Here is a 24,960-nt window from a genome sequence, read left to right on the forward strand (position 1 = left end):
GGTATACATGATGAAAAGCCTGCATTCACTGTACAGCTCCGCAGCAACTATGCTGACCTTTTGAAACAGTTAACTGAGTCTCTCAGTCACTGTACAACCATAGTGAGAGCACAGCCAACAACAGCTTAGACTCATAAGTGTTGGACAGAGCTTCCCTTTGTCACTGACTCTGTTCAGAAATTTTATGGATGGAAAATGGCAGAAAAAAAGTGGCCAAGTCTTCTGGGTTCAATTTTCTCCGGATAACAACACTCTTCCTTTTGCATATGATGTAGTCCTGTTATTTTCATCGAGCAAAGACCTCCACCGCAGGTTGAAACGGGTGAAGTGTCTGCTCCTGGGCCCTAGAAATATCCCAGGGTATTGGCAGAGCTTCTGCAGTACTAAAAACGCTGAACTGGTCTGTTGTGGCAAAGAGACCATTAAATGCAAAAGAAAAGTTGTCCATTTCCCACACTCCCCTATATTCTCAAACTTCATGACAGAAAGAAAGAGATTGTGGATACAAGTCCTCAGTCATTTGGGGGAAGCTCAGAACAGAGCTGCTACACCTCTACATCGAAAGGAGTCAGTTAAGGTTTTTCTGTTATTTCTAACTGATAGGAGGCACCGTGGCACACCCGGTGTCTCAGGTGGTTTGACAACACCTTGGGGTTTATTTAGAAGATTTATAAATTACGTTATATCATGTAATACTTGAAGCCTGAAACCTAGTTGGTAAAAATAAAATGGAAGAACACAGTACTAGTTTCTGAGTTCTGATACTACAAATTTGTCCTGAAGGGAGAAAAAAGAAAACACTAAAACTGAGGAAATGCAGTTGATACAGACAAACATACAGTGTCGAAACCACTGCTAGAAAAGGAGGATAAAAATATGCTGAACTCTTGGCCTGTCAGCAAGAGTGTTTATAGAAGTCATGACACCAGATTTGCCATTGTGCATAAGTAGTTGTTCTCGAGTTATTCCCTTCATAATTAGTCCCCATCACTTGTTTTTATACCATTTAGAATCTTATTAATAATATATATTACTAATAATAAATAAAGGAAAAAATATTTTTGAAAAATTGTCAGAAAATGGCTTCACGTTGTGAATCTTGCTGACAACGCCCTCATACCAGATCAAGGTGAACTGACATTTAGTAGCAGAAAAGCTGCATACTAGAATGGTTGGATAATATCTGGCTCACTGCCAGCCTAAGCATCTTAGAAAAAGTTTTTGAACAATGTCCTGTTGCTGCCATGCAGTAGTGGGATTACCTAATGCGATTAGCAGAGTCGCCAAATCAACCGTGGTGAATGTAGCTCATAATTTACAGTGAAGAGCCGAGGAAGGTGTACAACAGAGATTAGCAAAGGTGAACTCCAGTGAGCCATACCCTCCCACCCAGGTAAAAATATACATACTGGGCTTTACAACAGGAGTGTTACTTAATTTGATAGCAAATCTTCCTAATGAAGACTGTTCTTTAGACAGACTAAACAGATGCTCTATCCTATCTTATACTTTCATTTACAATTAATTGTGTCCACTTAAGAAATGTATAATATTTTTAAAGCTCTTAATACTAAAGATGGTGTCTCTTTATCATTTTTTTAATTCTACAATTTGTCTGAGAACCATTAAATAAATTTAAATCTTTTGTCCTATCTTTCTCCCTTCACCCCAAACATCCAGCCTGTTAAAATTTCATTTTCAGTTTCACCCCAGACACCTGGAAAACATGCTAAATCTTCTTAAGGGGCATGCCTTTAAAGTTAATGAAAACGACATTATGTTATCTTGAGAGAAATTTGCAGTGACTATGATTTGAGACTGGGCACATGAAAGTGACACCTATAATATGGTATTATTGTTGTTTCTGTTGCTTAATAGCAGAAGTTGATAATTCTTCTATTGCGACATATTTTTCCCAGGGGCCATGTGATTGGAAAGTCTAGAAATTACTGTGTCACCATAAACAATTTATGTTTCTGCATCCCTCAACTACATGAACCCTGTGCACATGTCACTGATCACATGTCGATATAATCGGGCTGTCCTAATCATCATCCATCTAAAGTACTGATTATGTTATGAGTATGATGCCGTTGATGCCTGATTTAGATGACATATGTCTAAGCTTTCAGTCCTGAGAAAGATTTCCATCTTGGGTCATCAAACTGAGCCGTGATACACATTCACATCCTTGCCTCGCTGCTAAATTTGTGGGAGGGGAGGCTATACTCTGACAATGTTATAAAGAAGAAGAATGAATTCCAACAGCTAAATGTTAAATGAATGTTTTAAATGACACAAACAAACTAATTACTCATTTACGTTTGAGGCATTTATGCAAACTAGGCTGGCACTTAGCTGACCTATCTATTGTGCTTTAATATTTTAAAACTCACCATTTGGCTCATGTCCCAAAAAATTCTAATTCTGTTTCTCAAAACAGCAACACGCCAACCCGACCAGCCATCAAGTATTTATTGAAAGTGTACACTGAGTAAAGGCCATCCTGCTGCAGTGACCAATGGGTAATAAGATCACCAGTGTGATACAAAAAAGGTCTTTAATGTCAAAATAGGAACCTATACTTTCTGCATTTCCTATATCCCAGGGAAAGAAATGAGCCTTATCTTTGAGGAAGGTGGCCATCCATCAGCAATTTATCTCAGTTTATCAGTCTGCCCGAGTAGAAATGTGCAATGATGTTGGACATTAATCAAATCCTGACACATCACATTCAGGACTGAGACATGCACCCTTTCTTCCTGCCCAAATCTGGTCATTGTCCTGCTTGGGTTCTCTGGCTGCAGATTTAAATCCAGGCGGTGCTGGGTGCCAACATCAGACTGCTAGAGGGCCCTGTCATGTTAAAAGGGCATATGAAAATTGCAGCGACCGTGCAATGAAAATCAAAAAAGCAACACATTAAAAGTCTTGTACTTCAGCATCGTCATTACAGTTTTATTGTGCTAAATGTATCGCTGAAGTGCTCTTAGAACTCGCCCTGTTGAAAAGAGCAAAGATGAGGAGGATAGAAAGTTACATTTACTGTGTGTCTGTGTCAAGAATAATCTCATCACAGACAATGCTGCAGATCAAGGGGAGAGAGCTTCTTGTGGCTGAGTTCGTTTTCACTCTTGCTAGACTCCCTACTGACCACTCATTCATTCTGTTTTAGAAATTACTGAGTGTTACTGATGTACTGAATCGAAACTATCACAGGAGCCAAGGCTGCCATACATTGAGCATTTTGGACACTGGCTGCTCAATCTCTCCAGTCTATATTCATGTCAAAGCATCGATCTAACGTGGACAGCCAAAGGTCTGATATGTAGAGCAAGATTTTAAGAAAAATCTGTCAGTGATGTAAGACCTTAATTCAACCTCGGAGAGTAACCCCTGCAGTCGATCATAAAACCCTTTAGAGGACTTAAATTTTTCAGATGGATGAATATCTGGATACAAAATAGAAGGGAGCCAGATGTGACCCTGGAACAATTCCCTTCATTTTCTCTCTGCCATCAAATATAACGGATGTTTTGTGGCTGCTCTTGGTTGAACTCCATTCTTCCCTTTTATTATTTTGTTATTGGAGCAGAACATTTTATAAAGAGGAGATGTGTATGGATTTTACATAAGAGATTTACTTTTTTAAAACTTATTTTACATGAAATGAGTTCACGGGATTTCATCTGTCAGTAGTACCACGGTAGCACTGGATGATTCACATGTTATCATAGCTTATAATTGAAATACACTGTGCAAAGTTCTTGTATGCACATTCTTCTATCAAGTTCTGTTTTCCCATTTTTACACTCTTTTACTGTGACAGACTGCCATTTGGTGGTACCAGAGGTCTTACAGTGAATGTAGATGTGTTTAAAAGAAGGTTTTATGGCTTTTTTGACGTTCATCCATCCATCTTCTTAACAGTAAGGTCATGGGGCCTGCAGTCTATCTCATCTGGATATCCTAGATGGGTGACCAGTCCATGGTAAATGGACTGGTTCTTATATAGCGCTTTTCTACTCTCCTGGAGTACTCGAAGCGCTCTATACAACACGCCGCATTCACCTCATTCACACAAGCACTATTATCTATACGGTGAGTGCTTTCTAACTATCACTCATAATCCGATGGATGCATCGGAGAGCAAGTCGGGGTTGCCCAAGGATATTTGGCATGCAAACTGGAACCAGGGATCACACCACCAACCTTCCAATCAGCAGCTGACCTGCTCTACCTCCTGAGCTACAGCCACCCCTCCATCACAAGGCTAACACAGTCAGATAGACGATCCATACCTATGGTCACTTTAGATGATCTTTACCGAACTGTTATCTGTTTTGAGTGTGGGACAAAGCCACAAATACCACACATACTTAATGCCTCAGTTAACCAGAAGGTTGTTGTGAGGCAACAGTCCTAATGCCTTTTTAATTTTTTTCCTCCCTTGTTTACATTTAACACAGTCATAAAATGTCACTGTCTTTCAGGCTCTTTTGGAGGCAATTTTTTTCTATTTTATAACAGTGAAAGGGCGTTTTATTGGCCGTTAGGGATGACTGAAAAAGTTCATTGTGAAGTATTTCTTTAACTGAAGTTTGACCCTTTTCAATAACAAATTTAAACCTTTTGCACTGGGAGTTGAAATCATGAGAAATGTCAGCAGCAATGCAATTACAGGTGCTATGCACCCTCTCCTTTGCACAGCTGACATCTTGAAGAGTGAGAATTCATGCAGAAAATTGCATTTTTTATGTTGCCCTCACACTGAGTGGCTGTAACATGTATGCAAATTCCGCTGCCTCAGAACATTCCTGTCACTGATTTGGAGCATATTCGAAATGGCTTAAAATAAAATAGTGTATGATTCTTTAAGATACATACAGCATACAGTGTAATATACGTGCACTGAGAGGTACATCTTTGTCTTTTATGAGATCATCTGTTTTAATAATGGCCATGATGGATGATAATGGTCTGAGAAAGCAGCTCCTAATGTGTTCCCACTGCTAATGTTCAGATTATAACCCGCCTTTTATGATAGCTCTTGACCCCCCCTGCAGAAAGATGCTGTATAAACATAATTTCTTTTGTCATTAAAGTACTAGAAGAACACTGCATAGACTGACACAATGCTAATGTCTTTCCCTGTCTGCTATCTGGCAACGGCACGACTACTTTTCTGTGAATATTTGAAAGTTCACACAGCTTTTTCTGAGGTGTGTGTCAGTTATTACCAGGACATTTTAGAAATGAAAATGACCGGTAGGTATGTACTGTACAGCTAAGCACATTTGAAAACAAAATAAAATAAAAATAGCATTCAGTTACATTCAAAGTCAATGGGGGATATGCAAAGTTTTGAGATAATACCACTTAGTGTTCCAGTACTTCTATATGGTATGGTATTTCATATCATCATTTAGTCAGTTAAGTAGGAAGGACTGTAGTAGTGGGATTCATATCTGGTCATGGATGTATAATTGGCCTTCAGAGAGACTGGTGACCTGTCAAGGACACCCAGACATCGATGGATGGACTCAAACATGTTAATTTTAATGCATGGTCAGCGTGTAGAAATTATTGCTAAATGTAAGCCAAGGTTTTAAAAAACAGTTTAATAGTCACATTTATTTTACGTGCCTAATTGACTGGCCTTAAATCAGTGAAGAAGCTGTGACAAAAAGACATACACTCACAGGTAGTTTGTATTTTCGGCATATTGAGTCCAGTAGACCAACATTACACATCAATTTACTACTGAAAGAGGAGGTCCATTTGCATAACCCAGGGGGCATAGAGCACAGATAGTTTTCATCACTTGCCTTATACAACCCGTGATCATTCCAAAGAATACAATTCTTTTCTATGCGATTAACCTCTTGCTCCTAGATTTCGATTGTGTCCCAGATTGGAATAACTTCGACTAATCAGCCATTCTCATGTCCATACTGATATCTCTCCTGATGTGATCTTCAGCATACTAAGACAAAATCTATATAGAATGCATTATTCATACTCCCAAAACAAGCCCCATGAATTGATTTATGATCACTGATGAATAATACATATATAATTTCAAGCAGTAAAGCTTTGGCAACCATACATCTTATTTCTTTTTTTCCCCCTTTTTCTTCTGTGAAGAATTTGTGAAGCAAGAACAGCAACACCTGGAAACCTGAAACTTTATAACACGGCCTTAAATTCCTCTCTGTGACTTTGCCCCCCGACACTTTAGTTACTGAGCACATAGATGATACTGTAATATTTAAGATAAGACATGAAAATGGCGGTCAAGTCATTATTTCTAATAATCTAATTTCAGCATCTCATCAGAAATCACTGGAACAGCTATCCTAAAACTGAGGCTTATTTCTTATAGGGATGCCTCCCCTGCTCTTTGTGATAAATTCTTAAAGTATTTCTCTGATAAAATCTCAGCTCTAAGGGCTTCTCATCCATCTCACCCATCATCAGTTTTAGACCCAGTTCCAGCTTCTGAATGCTTGACTGTCTTTCAACAGTTTGAGCCAGTGTCTTATTCTGCTTTAAAAGATATAATTGATCATCTCAAAATCTCTGGTTCCCCGCATGATATTCTTCCTTCTCGTTTCTTTAAGGAAGCTTTACATGTTATTGGTCCTTGTATCTTATCTCTGCTGAATGCATCATTGTCATCAGGTTGTGTACCGTCTGTCTTTAAGCATGCTGTTGTGCAACCTATTATGAAAAAGAAAAATCTTGACCCTAATGCTCTCACTAACTACAGGCCGATCTCTAAACTCCCTTTTATTTCCAAAATATTGGAAAAGGTAGTTCTAAAACAACTTCAGGCCTTTTTAGATGCAAATGGTATTAATGAAAAGTTTCAGTCTGGTTTTAAACCTCGCCACAGCACAGAGACAGCCTTACTTAGAGTTTTTAATGATCTTCTTTTAACTGTAGATTCTGGATATTCTGTGGTCTTAGTTTTACTTGACTTGTCTGCTGCTTTTGACACGGTTAATCACAACATTCTTCTATCAAGATTGGAACATGTTGTTGGTCTCAAAGGTACGGTTTTATCTTGGTTTAAATCCTATCTCTCAGAGAGGTCGTTCTCTGTTGCTATGGGGCAACACTCCTCGGCTTCTGCCCCTATTTATTGTGGTGTGCCTCAAGGGTCCGTGCTCGGTCCTGCTCTTTTCTCTTTGTACATGTTGCCGTTGGGATTAATTTTTAGAAAACATAACATCTCCTTTCACTGTTATGCCGATGATATCCAGATTTATTTACCTTTGAAATCCGATGTGACTGCTTCTTTGCAACCTCTGTTCAACTGTTTGCATGAAGTTAAAATTTGGTTATCACATAATTTTCTTACATTGAACGAGAATAAGACCGAAATCATAGTCTTTGGTAGTCACACTCTGCTAGACCAGTTAGCTGATGCCCTAGGCCCTCTCGCTAGCCATCTTTCGTCCACTGTAAGAAACCTCGGAGTGTTCCTGGATGGCTCTTTTAAACTCGAGAAACAGGTGTCCACTGTGGTAAAAAACAGCTTTTACCAGTTGCGTCAGATTTCCAAAGCAAAGCCGTTCCTTCCTTTAAAAGATCTTGAAAAGCTTATCCACGCATTTATTACATCCAGATTGGACTACTGTAACTCCCTCTACTCGGGCCTCCAACACTCCTCTCTTTGCCGGCTCCAGTTAATTCAAAATGCAGCTGCGCGTCTTTTAACAGGTACGAGAATTCATGAACACATAACTCCAATTTTAGCCAAATTACATTGGCTCCCTGTTAAATATCGTATAGATTTTAAAATTCTTTTGTTCACTTTTAATATTTTGAATAATTTAGCGCCCAGTTATCTTTCTGATTTACTCCATTCATACAATCCCAACAGGGCACTTAGATCATCCAACCATAGGCTCCTAGCACAACCTAGGACTCGAATGAAGTCGAGAGGCGACCGGGCCTTTGCATCCGTGGCACCCAGACTCTGGAATAACCTCCCCGTTCATATTCGCACTGCCGAGTCTATCCAGTCTTTTAAATTACGTCTTAAAACTTATTTTTTTACTTTGGCTTTTGATTCTGTCTAGTTGGCTGTTTTAGCTTGTTGCGTTGTTACCTATTGTTTGTTGTCCTCTTCTATTGTTTGTTTTAACTGTCTCATGTTTTTATTGACTGTGAAGCACTATGGTCAACACTGTTGTTTTTAATATGTGCTATATAAATAAATTTTGATTTGATTTGATTTCTGGATTTTGCTGATCTTAACTTGATGGGGAAATTTCAGTCTGTCCCATTTTATGAGCCAATTCCTTTTTATTAAAAAAATGTCACTTTCAAAAATTTATAATAACTCTAACTGTGAGATATCAGCTTGAAATTCAGGAAGTGTTGACTGAGCTTAAATAATAAAGCACACCGTCTTTCACCACTGTGGGATCCCGCAAACGTACAAAATCCATATACTGGCAGCATGGATTAGACACAGTTCTGTTTCCATGATTTAGTGTCGTAATTTAAGATTAGCTTAGACTTCTGTGTTGAATCCATGTAGGCTCTACAGCCTATGCAATTGGCTGACACCACTGCCAGCATTTAACATGACAATATCACAGCAAACTGTGTAGACATGCCGGTCCATTTCACGCCTTTTCTCTCCAAAGTGTAAAAATGTACACGCATGCAGATGTTGCAGTAAGCTGCATAAGTCTATTGCAAGCTGATATCTAACCTTTGCTGCAATAAGCCATTCCTCTTTAATCAGTGACTACCAAATTAAATTAAACGTTATAAAAATAATAAAAAAATAACACTTTGTGCAAGAAATTCCCAAAGGTCACTTTAAAAGTTAATTACATTGTAAAAGTTTTTAGTGTCTGAAAAAAACAATTTTAACTGCAAGCGTTTTACCTGTGATGTAATTTCCTTCATATGTGTAAAGGTACGTTTGAAGCTATTTTTTTTCACCGTGGCTCATTAAGCCACACACTGGGCTTGGGATCAAATTCCCAGGTGGCCAAGACCACATTGTCAATAATGTAGCTATTCATAGATGTGGTTCATTTACAAGAGCTCAATTAAATCTGCTTAAAAATAGTCTGAATTCTTGGAACTCTTATTGGAATCTTATCATTTTTCTTTTTCTGCTGCTATAGTTACTGATTTCTGTATCTCATTATTCTCAGGGACTCGATCAAGTAATAACCCTCATGTGAATGACATGTGGCTTTAATAATTGGTGGTTGCCAGGACACGTATCCCCCGCTTCTGTTGTAATGCACGTTGAGAGGAATGGAGGTCAGGAAGCGAGAGACGCCTCAGGTAGCTATTCTTGGCCTTAGCTTCGAGTCATTCACATTCTCTAATTGCTCAAGTTAACGTGTGACAAAAGATGAACAGCAGCCCTTCGTCCAGCAAAGCAAACCGCGAGCACTGCACACGTGCTTCACATGGCGGAAGAGAATAGTTTATATGTTGACATTTACAACCTAATTAAAACCAGCAGGGGAAATGAACCACACAGGGTCAGATGCTTATTCACACAAGTATTTACACACAAAATAAAGTATACTAGCACTTGCACAGACAATGGTACAATCCTGCACACAGTTTAAGCACCCTGCACATTTGCTAATCCCACCCAGCTGGAAAACCTGCTCATTTGAATCACTAAAATCCTAAGATGATTAAAATATATTACCATGTCACAGAAATTCATACTGGTAATATTAAAGATGTATATATGCACATAAATTCCCCAAAGCCCCCCTGCGTTTTGATTAGCAGATGAGAGAAAAAACTGTAGGTAACAAATAAAATGAATCAAAGGTGGAATTTTAAACAGCGTAAAGTTGTTATAAGAATACATTTGCACATCATTGCGGTATTTGTTCACAAGCGCACACTAAACTACCCGGGGCGGAGCAGAGACTGCTGTCACATCTAACTTATCAAGTAGGAACGTGCCTCTCAGCCACTTGTTTCAGTTTTTCTATGGTAATAGAGGACATGAACTGAACTCTAGTTCTTCAGGGTGAAGGACTTTTTTATGCAAAGTCTGTGAATTGCACCACAGTTGTACTTGATTGGAAACCAGCGCAAGGAAAATCTCACTTTGGTTTCAAGTTAACAATATTATCAGTGCACAGATTCGCTTCCATTACTTCCATGTCATTGAATTTCTTTGTAGGGAACACAGCATATTCTTCACTTTGCTGTGACATCGAATGCCACTGCAATATGCTTAGTTCATTAAAATGCCCTTTAAGCTCTTCTCTGCAAAGAAGAACACCATTTAGACCTCACAGTTTAAGCTCACACATGACCGTGCTTGCTGTGATGTAAAGCCATGGTGTTTGCTTTTGCAGAGCCTCCTGTCATTACACTGTGTTGTGAGTACAGAAAAATTACGTGCATTATGCTTGTCCTGCAGTTCATTGTGGCTCTTATATTTGCATTTTTTTTTTTTTTTTTTTTACATGCATCCAAATTTTGTCTTATAAATCCAGGAGGTGTTTGTTTAGTGCATGTTAATCATTTGCAGCTGGCTATCCTTATCTTATTGTCATGGGTAATTGGTTATGCAGTACATGGAAACCAGAGACCTGCAGGCGACACAGAGGAAGAGGCACATTGGGATGGAAGAATCTGCGATCACTGAAGCGTGTCAAACATTTTTCCCCCCTTTTTCCCTCCTTTAAATTGCTATATCTTCTTTACCTATTAATTTCCCCTTCTCCGCAAACCCATCACAACCCTCCCAAGCATCTCTTTATATTTTACTTTTAAAAATGTGCAACTTGAATATATACGCCTTCATTCCATCTGTCTTGACTCTCCTTAATTTTCCTCTTTATTCTTACTCCTACTCAATCTGACAGCGAACCCATATCTCGATTAGACCTCTGGAAATGCCTGTGCAATTTCCTGGAAGATTATAGTGATGGATTTACACAATAGCAATCAGAGCAAAGATGTGGCTCAAAATAGCCCTCTGCTACTGGCAAGAGATGTTTTGGAGCGGTGGTCAAAGCTCATATTTGCTCGACTACTTTCTTTAAGCACATAGTCAAAAATGGATGTTTTTTTTTTTTAAATTATATGAAACAAGCTGTTACAGTAATTTTAAAAAAGCTAGTGGGCCTCCTGACAGCAGTTACCTCAAAGCAAGATGAGCCATTCCCTGGTGACTTTTCATCTAATTTGACTAGTATTTCTCTTGCTTCCTTCAACAAACTACTCTGAATGAGGTCACATTTCTCTGACCTCGGGGCATTATTACCCTGTAATCATGTGTTGCTCTGCATGGCTACATTTGTTATTTCTCGTTGACAGCCTAATGTTAGAAGAAAGCAATTTTACTTGATGGATGATCATAAGACTGGGAGAGGCTATATCAGCTTCATGCCTCACCAGTGAATTATGCACAACAAAATCCCATAGATGCCTGAACCAGCTGCCCACAATACCTGCCTTCTCAAACCAGCTTTACACACTAGGTATTATTGCCAGAGGTGTGAGGACTTTTCGCCTTGTCAGAATGTGCATGAAGATCATCCATTACGCCGGTATTTGCTTGCCTTCTTAAATCAAATAGGGTGCCAGTCTTTACGTTACAATGTTGTCATGAAAAATTGTTGACTTCTTTTTAAGCAGCATAGGTTGGACAACTGATTCATGGGTCTCAGGGCGTTCATGATCACACAAATCAATCGGCACTGCTCCTCTGGCCCGCACTTTGTCTGTTGGCAGCAATAGGGATAATGTGTCAAAGTGGGCCTCCTCCATCTTGTCACTTTAAGTGCAATCAATAATGCTTCCCCACCAACTGAACGCCTCTGAATATCAGCCCTCCCCTCGCCTCGTACTTGGCCGAGCATTTCAATCAATATTTGACTGGGGGGCTAAAACATCTGCAGGAGCAACAACAAAAAGCGAGGTAATATTAAATGCTTTACAATACACTGAAAATGACGCCACGCTCTGCAGGACCGGCAATGCGATGGAAACCAAAAAAAATAAATGAAAAATTGAATTCTCTGTGACGGTTGTGTCTACAAACGTCATGTTTGTGTTGTGTGGATTTTTACATGGTATAAGTCTCAGCGGAAAACGATTTCACAGCCTGTCATAATTAAACAATTAAACTGCTATTTAACTTCAACTCAATTTAGCTAATCAAACACTGCATCACAGCTCAATCACTGCTACAGCATAAGTATGTGGAGAGGATGCTTTTTATCTTTAAACACAGTTTTCCAGCAGTGCTTTACAGTGTGAATGTGTTGTCCCCACAGCCTCATACATCACTGTAGAGAATTCTCAATGTATGGCTTGCCGTCGGCTTCCAGATGGGTCCAATCAATAAAAGCTAGCCTCTGGCCAACGTATCTGTAAATTAGTCTACCTAAAAAATTCAACAAGCCCATAGAGCGGTTAGATGTGTGCACATAGGTGCTTGGACCTGGAAACGATTGTATTAATTGCCTCGGGGATTATGAGACACAGACCTCCACTCTCTCATTTGACACTTCTAGCAGCGCTCTCAAGCCCCCGTTGCACCTAATGGATGGTGTTTGGCGCAGTGTTGCATATGTATTAGCTACCAACTTATAAGTGGGCATGTAGTGAGCACATCCCCATGCATGCCTATGTGTCTGTGTGAGTGTGTCGCTTCTGTTATCCTGAGCCGGGCAGGGTAAGTGCAGGGCTGGCTGCTGGTTCCTAATTGCTATGACTGCTCCCACTACTCTTGCCCTCACAGGCTGGCACTACCCTTCTCTGTTAATCTGTGCCAAGGATTTGGCTCACTTGACACTCAACTGACCTGACAGTCCTTTGGGTGTCTGTTGCAAACAAATATACACACAAAAAAATGAAATGGATGACTGTACAGACACTTAACTACAAGTGCTCCTGCACAAAGAGACAAACTCTCATGGAAATGAGAGACACAGATATGCAGTCACTCAGACAAGTGCACGCACACATCAACGCAAAATCACAGTTCAAAGAGCCGCAACTCCATTTGAGATATGTTTCTGGACAGCATCACTATGATGTAGAGGGAGAGCTCTTGACAGTGTTGTTAGGGGAACGGCATCAAACAGTGGCGTGAGTATGTGTGAGTGCGTGCCGATGCCACATCTGCTGATAATGTCCGCACGCGGCCCTCGAATGAGAAGTGAGCTTGTTGATATCAAGTACTTGCACATAGCTATACATGGTGTCCTTTTTGTCTGAAGAGCTCATCTGGCACGGCAGACTGACATCTGATCTGATGGCTTTTGAAACTTCTGAACATGACGCACAGCCTCGGAAACATGTTCTTGTCTAGTCACATATGCAAATATTTTATTAAGGGAGACTGACAGGGAAAACACGCTACACAATTATAAAAGGTCTTCAAACACAGGGCATTAAATGAGTGTCACTGATGAAGCCATAGCTACGGCCTCTGATCACAGGAAAAGCAGGTGTGAACTGCATTGCGAGAAGTCAACAAAGCTGAAAGTTTGCGGTTTAGCAGCTGTAAAACAAATAAACTGGCTGAAGCGATGAAGCAGCAGTCTTAACACGACCAGAGGTGTCAAAGCTCTTCATGTGAATCTGCGTTAAGTAACAGTCACTTATCTGAAAAGGCAAGGGAACAACACAAAAAAGACATAGTAATGCCTTATGTTGTTATAAGTAAACAGATGTTTACAGAGCAAACAATGAACAAATCAGCAGTGTTCTTTCAAACTCTCGAGGGAACTTTATATTAACCATTGCTAAACATTTCTGTCAGCTGTTCAGTGTTAATGTGTGATTTATCAAGTTATTTCTAAAAAAATATCATTTGCTGCTGGAAATGAAGCTGATAAGAGCACGAAACTAAACAAAACCAGTAAAGTCAAATGTCATAAAACCAAAAAAGTGAACTGATCAGGTTTAAACCTTAATTAGATTACAGATATATATAAATGGTAGAATATAGAGCTAGTATCTTAAAAAACAAACAAAAAAAACTTTAGCTCAACTGGACTGCTTTTAAATTCATAAATACTACCAAAAACAGTGTCAGTTTAGTACGTGGAACCATTATTGAAAACTTACCTGTGATTCTCTGAATTTTGAGGGTCTGTACACAGACAGGGTGAGCTCTCCTCTTTAGCTCAAGTGCTCATATGTAACTCTGGTAGTACTCTTGGAAAGTAAGGAAAAATGTCACATATACACTTTAATAATGCTTCAAGGGTAGTCTGTGCATTAAGCTAGCTCAGAAATTCAGCGCACAAAAATGTAGGTTATTAAAAAAAACAGGCATGAGTTTAGAGAGCGGGAGAGATATTTCACTACAATAGGTCATAATTTGGAAATGATTCGTTTTGAAAATCAGAACTTAGGATGAGTTAATCTCTCGTGGGGTTTGACTTGGTCTGACTAATAAGTGAACTTTCTATCACTGCAGAGTCAGAGCGCATCCGTACTTACAGCAAGTGTTAAGCAGTCCGTTGGGCTTTCTCGTGCTCGGTTGACATATTCTGAGTGTCCATTTAGTGTAGCACCAGAGAAGCTTGGTTGATCAGGCTCCAGCTTGATGGTTAATAGCCATGGCCACTGCACAAAAAGAAAGATGACACAGAATGAGCAATAGAAGGCCTCCCAACTCAAGCTATTATAGAACACAAAACCTAAATAAAGTGAAAGTGCATGTACAGTATCTTCACATAAATTCCTAAATCCATCCTCAGTTCCATTTCTGACATTTCTTTTTAAATCATATTAAACCTCTATTTTCAATAAATTACTGTCACTCCCTGTTTATAATTGTAAAGACCATTTTATCATTTTAATAGCACAAATAAATAAAAAAAATAAGCAAACGTTAAAAAATATTAACAAAGGAAGAAGTGAACTACAGAAATCAACAACTATTCTGATATGGTCTTTATTATGGGCGAATATAGTGTTGCAGTGCATTTTTTCCTGTGAATGTTCACAAGGAATCTTGGAGATAAGTCGTGCCTAAAAAATGCAGCGATTTCAGTGGACTTAATGCTTTCAGGAGCACAATCATCATATTGCTGCACCCGTATTTTCTAAAATAGCCATTCTAATGAGAATGTCCCGTCTGTGCAATCAAGCACTCTGCTTGCTTCTTGGCAGGACACTATCTCTCATCTGAACACATGCACACACATTTGGGGATGGGACTGATGCAGGCATTTCTTTGTCTTCATTTTGTCATTGTTTTTGAGTCCAAAAATCAAACTAAAGTTTCTGCTAGGACTTAAACAAGCTTTAGCTCACAACCCAGCACTTCTTCGAGTCTCTGTCCTAAGACAGTGGTGCTGTTTCAAGGGCAGAAAAGTGTCATAGACCACTTTGTAAATTATATAGTACTCAGTCCCAGGAGACCTATAATCCTCATTATCCATAATGTATACATCCAGCATGAGAACCAAAGAAAATGACGATGGTTCTGACTGCTTCTGATGTAAATGACTGTGGCCTGAGTTAATTATATGTTCGCACCCTCAGCCACAGCCCTCTGAGACCATTATCTCAGAGTGCTGAAGCACTCTCACCCATATGGACACTAACAGGCACATGTCATGTGTGTAAATTTTACACAGAACTCTTCACAGGAACCCAGGCAGTTTCAAAATCTCTCTAACAAAGACTTGTACACTTCATGGAAATAACAGCTGCTGCTTGTGTCTTTAGTATATGAAGGGCAAGCATGTAAAAAATAGATAAAGAAAATACCTTCTTTTGAACTGTGGATGAGCAATAACCTTAGTTTAAGACACAAGGGGAGGGGAAGACACGAGCAGGTGATAATAGGATAAACCCTGAGCCCTGAGGCCACAGTGTTTAATACACTAAGTCTGTGTTGCTGAAAAGATGTAGCGTCATGATAACAACTTGTGTTTATGGAACGTCGCCGCAGAGACGCATTACTGTCCGCGCCGTGTCAGTCATGTTTTGACTAATCACAAAACAGAAGATGGCAGAGAAATCATAGGACCCCCACGTTCAGCAGAATCCGGGCACCAGCAGGGCTTTTCGTTGGATGGAAAGATTTCGGGAACGCTGGAGGGTGAAACATGCTGAGGCTGGGTGACACACCACTGTTGTCTCAAACAGTTAGACAATACATTGGCCAAATTATTTCCCTGTGGTGAAAAACTGCCTAGCGATTCTTGTCTCTGGTGCTCTAATTCATTTATTATGCTAATAGGAAAAGCCTTTAGTCTGATCAGACATTGCATAAACTTAAGTGCGCTTCAGTGTTCTCTAATCATGTAGGAAAATGATTTGAAGGCTCCTAGCAATTCTGCTGCATTATAACATGATGGAAATTATTCACAAAATTGTCAGATGATAAGGGTTTTAAATATCTAATAGGCAGCTTTGGACGGGGATTGCAATCTTCCTGGCCAGCGGCCATTTTAATCCTTCAGCAACAAATCTGAGAATTCTGAATAAATGCTCTGTAAGGCTGAACATGCATAGCTGAGACTGGCTCACGATAGTCTGGCATGACCTAAGTTCTTTTCTGCTGCAAGTTGTGGGCTTAGTGTATATGTCAGTAAAAAGGGCCATCAAGGTTATAAAAATGCAGTCTAGGTTCTCCCCTGGCATATGACCCAGGCAGCTGTCTTTACCCACACTCTATCACCTTAATCTCCCAAGAACTACTTCAGCCTCTGGGGAGGAGGAACTCTGATTTAATAGAGTGACCAACCTGTCTAGCAGACTGTCATCACTGAGGAGAACTAAACATTTGGTGAAGAGCACACTTCCTGACTTGCTTCTACACTGGGTGGACTGTAACATCCTGACACTTGTCTAAGCCCTGCAAAGATGTAGGAAAAAATGTTGTTGTCTGGTTAGCGAGTATGTTCGGGTAGCTGCACGAATATCGCAAACTCTACATTTTATGGTTGGAAGCTTCAAACGTAATTTTATTTGTGTCATTGTGTGGATGATCTAATTTTAGTCTTTATGTAAGGCAAGAAGGCAAGGCTGTCTACTAATCACATTTACATCTGATTACGCAACAAAAGATTTCAGATGGTGGTGTCTATTCTTGAAATGCACCAGTCAATCACATCAAAACCACCCATTGCATAAGTACCTGGCCAATTACAGTCTGTACAGGACTGTGCAAGGGTGTCATTTCCTGCAACTGTGACACCTGCAGCGGATCCTTTGGGAATTGTGAAAGGATTTTATTGCCAGATATGCATTAGATGTTCATTTGGTGTCAGTGCCTTGGCAGTAGTGAGATGGGTCTGCAACTACCAAGTGCTACTTACAGAAGCTTGCCTCAGTTTTGCCATTTTTCTTCATGCAGCATTTTATATCCACAGCATTAACTTACTGAAGCACATCGTTCATTATTTACACTAGCTTTCTTTGTGTGTTGCTGCCAGCAGTTGTCAGTAGAATAGCATGTGACAGGCAGCAGATGCCGTTTTCTTTGAGACTGACAAACCTCTTGGGGATCCAAACATAACAGCATTAATCTGTTGCACTTTAACCTTTAAAACCTAAAAGAAAATATCTAAAAAAATTTATATCCATCCATCCATCCATCCATCCATCCATCCCAGGAGTTTATGTTCTTAAGAAATGCTCAAGAACACAAACTCCTGGAAAAAAAAACCCAAACAAACATTTCCTTTCCATCTCTGAATGTGAATTAGATGTTACCCAGTCTATTTTGTTTCTTTCTTTCTAAGTAATTATTTTAATAATTATATTAATAAAGTAATTTTGAAACACAATGTGCCTAATTCCTCTAATCCCAATTGAGCTTTGTCTTTTCTTTGTTTTATGAGGCACTGAACTGAATATCTTTGAGTGTTGTATTGCTGGTTTAATAAATCAAACCATTTGAAAATGAAACACCTTTAGGTACAAGCACTGATTTTTTTGTACAGATCAGTCAGCGACCTAATTTAGAAATCAGTCAGACAATTAAGAAATAACAAATGTAGCTTTCTTTGCAAACTTGGAAACTTGAATGTAGTATTGTTAGGTTTTTTTCATGCTATTATTTTTTTAATTGCAGTGATTCTCATTATTTCATTATTTCATATAGAGAAGCTGTTTTTAATTATTTAATTTTATTATTTTATTTTATTCAATTAATACAGTAGGTGCAGGCTAAACTGTTTGCAGTATTACCATATAGATTACAGTGATGGACTGTTGCAGTGGTGCAGGGCAAACTGTGGTATCCATGGTCACTGCTAGGTTGGGTCCTGACATGGTAAAAGACAGGCATGGCACTCAGGATATGCCGACTGAATATTCTGTACATGCGGTTTTCTAAGCATCACGAAAAGCAAAAAATTGTAATAATAAGAAACATGTGATGAATAAAATAAAAAAATACGACACTGAGACTAAGAGAGTAGTATAGTAGAGTCACTTCAAAGTTCTTTGTGTTTGTGGGTTGTGGTTTCCTGGGCAGCTGATAGTATAGTGGTAATTACTGTTACCTCAACAGCAAGGTGGGTCTGGGTCTCAACCTGTTGGCCTTTTCTGTGTTCTCTCAGGCTACATGTTCTCTCAGGGTACAACTAATGATTCTCAGTTGGCCATAGGTGTGAATTTGAATGCATCTCACCTCATGTCAGCTTGGACTCCAGCCCCCATGACCCTGAATTGGATGGATAGATGTATGGATGACATTTTTTTTTTTTTTTTACCTCAGTATAAAACTTCATGAGGTCAAGGAAAGATTTTAAGGATTTAATTATATAATGGCAGATGTTGATGGGGATTTGAAATGTAGTACAAACCATGTTTTGAAGATGGACTACAAAAAGCACATCTTAGATGCTTTGCCACATGTTAAAATAGACAAAAAAAAAGGGAAGTTACCAAATGTAACGGCGAAATAAGAGTGTTTGCTTTCATTCTTGCCACTCATATTGTGTCTTCTCGGTGAAGAGATGATGTAATTAAACTTTTGCATTCATTAAGACTTTTAGTATCTGTGACTGAAGTCAAACTAATTAATGATAATCCTAAAGGCTGGCAATAAAGGAAGGCTTAAAATGAGGACCTAACTAATGCAGAGTAGACACGCAAAATAATCTCAACTTTACTTTGATCATTTTGATATAGTAGTCTTTATACAGATATAGAAAACTTCTAGAGCTGTCTGACAAAAGTAACAACTTCATAAAAAGCTTAAAGCTCACAGTTAACCTGTAAAGTAAAGATATTATTAAAAGCTCAGTTGTATAAGCATCTTAGCAAGTTATACCAGGAGATGGAAACACATCAGTAATTTACATGAAGATCTGCATCCTTTGACAGGTCGAGTTGATCGTTTGTGTTTGTGAACCGTCAGATGTTGCACTGCTCTGGATTGTGAGGTGGCATTATCACCTTTCCTTTTCTTATGGATAGTCCTGTGTACTCTCTGCTAAGGGAGATAAGAAAGGAAGCATTCAAGCACCTTTTTTTTCTCAGCAGTCAGACCTCAGCCACATCTTATTATGGCTGTGACTTAGACAGTTTTCTATCTTTTAACACAGCAACCATCACAAGGAAGAGATCTGACCATGATTAGGGTTGACCACAGACCTGGTTGTGCATTAGTAAGAATATAGCTCACTACAGGTCACAAAAAATAATAGAATGTGCCGACATAGAGAAATGCACATAGAAGGAAATGCATGCACATTAAATGAAATGAGGACAGGTGGATACCAAGCTACATTTTATATCCACAGAGATTAAACCCTTCTTATCACATTTTCACTTATCACAGCATCACCTCAGAATACCCCATCCTGAAATTGCTGTTTTATGTCCAGTGACATCTGCATCTCCACAAGACTCACCTTAAGAGGGCATTTTCTAACAAAAACATGTTCACACTGCTACGAACTGTCGGAAGTGCTTTGGAGAGATCTCATCGAAAGCATAAGCAATAAAACAAGCCTCCCAGTGTTTCCATTTTTAAATACTCAGAAGGGAAGGTCTATAATGCAGTTTCCTAGTACTTGGTGTCCCTTGACTGAAACTGCCAGGGTCCTCCTTCAAGTGTGGGCTCTTGCTTTCCTGCAACATCAGCATTATGTTAGAGAGGAATGAGCGGCAGCTTCTATAAGTCTAAGCGCGGTCATAGATCTCAGTGGACATCTACTCTGGCTCTTCATTATCTGCTCTCAGCTAACATCCCAGTTGGGGGGCGATGTGTCTGGATAAAAAGTCTTTATTATGTAACTGTCTGAAAAGCTGCCTGTCAGCTTGTTTACACGCCAATGCATCAGTCTCCCAGTGCTTTTTCATCTTTAGAATAGAGAGTCATATGCTTCCAGCATACATTATAGATCGATAGGCATGCCCATCTGGTGAATGTTTTCCTCTGGTTGATTAAGAAATTGGAGTAACAAGGATCTTACTGTATCCTGACTAATGCAGACATCAATCATATTATCAGTAGGTGGATGTTTTTGCACCTACATGTTGAGCCAAATCATTCAGCTTGAAAGACAGTGGAGCATTGACTGTGCTGCCGTCAATTGCTGTGGGTGCTGCCTGGATGAGTGCAAAGCCCAGACCAAACAAGGAGAAAGATTAGTGGATCTGTTTAACCTCGGGGCAGAAGGATACGGTATTAGACCGTGGAGTTTGCTTAGCTGTTTGCACTGCCGTTTGCCTTGCCGTGTGCTCTCCCTCTATAATATGTCTCGACAGTGCAACTCGGAGCTAACGGCACTAATTAGATAAACCACTGAAGGATCTTTTTTTTTTCTTTTTCATTTCCATTACTTGCACGTGGGATTTTGGAATCAGTGCCTGTCTTGCTTTGGCGTAATGTGTGCCAATCACCCAGTTATATATGTGATCTGTAGTTAATTTAATCAAGCATTTAGTCAAGAACTGCAACTTTACTTAATATTGTGCTACTGCTCATGACGATAATGTGTTCTTTGTCTATAGAGACGTATTAAAGATATGTTTTGTCTCAGCTCAAATATGAAGTAATAACTAAAATGGATATAAGATTAAATTAACTCAAGAACTGGAGAAGCAAGCGAAATGAAGAGGATTTTATTAAGGATGTGCTCAGGTTAAATTTGGTTTGAAAGTATGAGGGACTGTTGTAGAAACGAATTATTAAAAATTGTGATGCGTTCAAGACACATGATCACACTCGTCGTGACACTCTATCTTGTTATCACCCATCAGTTTATGACGGACTAAGTGTTTTTCATTGTTACCATCTTGGTGTTTTCAGACCAGTGTGAAGAGTGAGAGGTGGATCTGACTAAGAAACTGACTTTTATACTCGTTGTGACTTCTTAGTCACACAACAGGGCAGGTGTAAAGCACACACTGCTTTATCCTTCTTTTTTGTCTTCAGTGGGGACCACACTTTACAAACAGTCATGTTGTGGTCAATGAGTCTTGAAACTAACAATCACAAACTGATCAGGACATGTTTTTACTGCCCCCCAATAGACTTCAATACATGTGCAGGTCCTTTTTCAGATTTAAAGCACTACTTTTGGGCTTCAAGGATTTTTCCATTTTTATATGGAATCTATGGAAACAGAGCACTGCTGGGTAACTTGTGTCTTGCCTAAGGAAACGTGAACAAGAAGAGCTTGGGATTTAACCACTTTTGTCTAGCTGAAGCCAGTAAAGCCATGAAAAAATGACCAAAAATGTTTGATATACTGTAAAATATGGAGTTTATTACAAGTCAATTGCTGTATTGTGAAGTGTTTCCTACGATGTAACAAAGTTTCTATCAAAAATAAAATAAAAAGAATAAATACATAAATATAAATACATGACTATGCTGGTGTCTTAATAGGCACCGCATCCTTTAACCCACAAAATATATATACATGTGCAGCTTTCACTTCTGCTTTCTGCATCATCCCCAACTAGTCTGACATCCAAGTAATAAAAACTATTCAACAAATTATGATATAAACTTTAGCACACTGACACAAGTACAGGAAGAACATTTAAGGGGAAAAAAAGAATTCTTTCATGAAGGTGTGGGAGAAACAATCTGGAACATTTTAAGAGCTCAGAATAGGATCAGTGTGAGACAAGAAGCCATTTTTTTTCCATGGGAGCGATATTTCAGAGGTATCAGAACATATTCAAAACCTAACTGTTGTCAAAACAAGCTTGAGTGCGTCTAGGAGAAACTGTCCTAGCAAAGATAACATCTTTACCTGAATTTCCATTTTCTCTTCCACTTAATGCCTCTGCCTCATGTGTGGGCCAGTGCAACCACCAGTCTGTTTTGCAGACGTAGTGACACTTGTGTATATGGTAGCAAATAAGTAACAGAAAATACAATGAAATTGTAGAGGTTAAAACATATGTTTTGATGTTTAATTGTTAACTGTATAGTCCTGCACAGTACAAATTTTGTCGTAATTCTTAAATAAGCAAGGAGCCTTCACAGGTTTCTACTGTTGCAAATCGGGTATTCCAGCTTGTCTTTTTTCTTGGAGTTTAGATCCATATTTTTTTGCTTTCCTAGCTACTTTACAAGGTAATACCTGCAGCTCTTGCTGATGCTATCTCTTTGGTCATGTTGCCCAGTGTTGTTTAACCTTAAGAAATTCTGGTTCTCTAGATCTCTGACTGTGTCGTCTCCATCACTTGGTGTTTGCACTACTCTTCACTGGAACCCGATAGGAATTGAGGTTTGTGCTTAAAGGCTGAACTGGTACCATCACATTTTGAGACATCAAAACATTGAGCGCCACATCATTGGACAAACTTGTCACTTTGAGTCCACTCAGAAACTCCATCTAACTGTCACGGTGATTCAAAGTCAAGACAAAAGCGTGTCACTACATTTTCACGGCACTTTAAAACTGACATTAACTGAAGGGTGAAAAAATACCTCAGACAACTGGTAGAAATAATCACATTTCTATGCATTCTTAGCACAAATTGTAGTGTTTTTCATATTGTAATGATGATCGACTGCATGTGCAGGTACTGATATTCTATTAAGGAGTTTAAGAGCTACCTGCACTTGGAACTGCTGCTGATTTTAAAAAGACCAGACAGAGACGAGTCTTTGATGTTGCTGCCAATAACCTCCCAATAAGAGGTTGGATTTCTCTTTCCTTCCAAGTGCTATCCTTCTTGTCTGAGTTAAAAAAACAAAAAACAAAAACAAAAAAAGTACTTTTCACTGTGTTAGGTTTTCACTGAGTAAAAAGAAAGAGCAAGTGTAGCAAATAACAACAATTTGCTCGTTTTAGCTCTGAGGCTGCGAGCAAAAGGGAAAGATTAGATCAAAATCTGCAGATGGAAAAGTCTGCCTGAGATTAGTTTGTGAACACCGCCTATGGTTTAAACACTATTGTACAGAGATTTAAGATGACAGTTAAAAAACAGAAACATTAAATATTTAGGTTTATTCAACTTCATTTACTCAACATAAATGATCTAAATCTAAATTAGTCTTTGCTCCTTTGATTTAAAAAAAATCCTAAAGGTTTGCAATAAACAGAAATCCATTCTATCAGCTTTTACAAATCCTTGCAATTGAAAACTGTGCCTTTATTCATCTTCTTTTCAGTTGAATCCACTTCCTTGGTCAGGCTCAGAATTTTACAAAAGGATGAAAAAGATTTGGACTTAAAAGTTCAGGGTGAGCTTTCATAGGGACCGGAGCAAGAGTTATCCAACTACAGAGAGAATAAGATTTGAATAAACAGGAGGTGGAGATCACATCCAAAGAGAGAAGACGAAACTTCACTTTGCTTTTATTTAAAAATAATCTGCAAGGTAACTGAATAAACCCTGTATACAGTGTCACTGGGGTTTTAATCGTGTATCCCTACACCTGAGATATTTGACTGCAGCACATGATGCAGGATCAAAGGCGTGCATGTTCGTGTGCAGGGTCATTTAGATTATATATTCCCTTTAAAGAAGTCCAGAATCTGGGAATATTTTTTTAAAAATCCGAGTTTAAGCAGATATAGCAGACAGAAATTATTTGCTATCTTGCGAAATTATGTTAATGGCTTGTGCATGTGGATTAAATATTCCATTGCTTTTTTAAAATATTTGACGTCCTTTTTCATCCTTTTGCTGGTTTAAGAAAGCTGAAAGATACATTTATACTACTCTTCAAGACCATAATCCTTTTGGTGGATTACGAGTAACAATTTTAAAGAAGTATTACCTTCATGTGGTATCAGCAGCTTTTCAAATCAAGCCTTTAAATCCCTTATCATACATTTATATTAGGTGTTGCAGATATTTTTTTCGTGCTTTTCCAAATCAGCATTCAATGACAGCTGATAGAACTTTTGCTAATACACAGTGAATCATCAAGGGTCACTATCTCTCACAGAGCAAAACCGAGGCTATAGTGAAAGCTAAACAGAAACACATGGGAATGCCAATAACCTACCTCTCACACTCTGAAGTAGTATTGATGTAGTTCTCCGCCAGCATTTATGCCATGCATACTTGCATACTAAAAATATGACTCTTCACTCTGTTTGATTGAATGGGACTGTAACATCAACTGAATAACAACCACCCCGCATGTGGTTTAAAACAAATGCTCTTCTTGAGGGTCACTTGAGGCTGGCTCCAGGCTGCTTATTACTAGGTATCAGCATTTGTGCTATACTCCTCCCTAACCATCCTTACCAGCACTTGGTGATAATGTCACAATTCACTATTCCCCATGGAGCCGCTTTCATGGGGAACGGCGTGGAATGAAGGACATGGACAAAAGGCATGTGACATCTTACTCAAGTGGTAACCTGTGAAACGCAAGATCACAGTAATTCATTGTGAGCCATAAAGTGCTCCTAAATTATTTCTACATGTAGGTACATGTACACCCACAGCATTAGGGCAAGAGAGGAGAGGGAAGGACCTCAGAGTGCAAAAACAAAAAAATACAGAAATGAGTTCAAATTTAAAGATAAAGTA

The 24,960-nt window shown here is 39.0% G+C and overlaps 1 protein-coding gene across 3 annotated transcripts in view; it reads right to left on the reverse strand.

The window, feature by feature from the left end:
- The window catches only part of chrm2a (cholinergic receptor, muscarinic 2a), a 91,495-nt gene that overhangs the window by 46,901 nt on the left and 19,634 nt on the right, over nt 1-24,960 (reverse strand). Inside the window, exons 2-3 of one of the 3 annotated variants that reach the window (XM_082510752.1) lie at nt 14,476-14,601; nt 14,098-14,187 (exon numbers count right to left, since the gene is read on the reverse strand). The gene's annotated coding sequence lies outside the window, so the exon portion shown is untranslated. Of the gene's footprint in view, nt 1-14,097; nt 14,188-14,475; nt 14,602-19,302; nt 19,350-24,960 lie in introns of those variants that run through there. The other 2 variants (XM_082510753.1, XM_082510751.1) reach the window with 2 other exon arrangements.

The sequence above is a fragment of the Aulonocara stuartgranti genome (assembly GCF_965226115.1).
Source record: "Aulonocara stuartgranti genome assembly, chromosome: 17".
Classification (NCBI taxonomy): Eukaryota; Metazoa; Chordata; class Actinopteri; order Cichliformes; family Cichlidae; genus Aulonocara; species Aulonocara stuartgranti.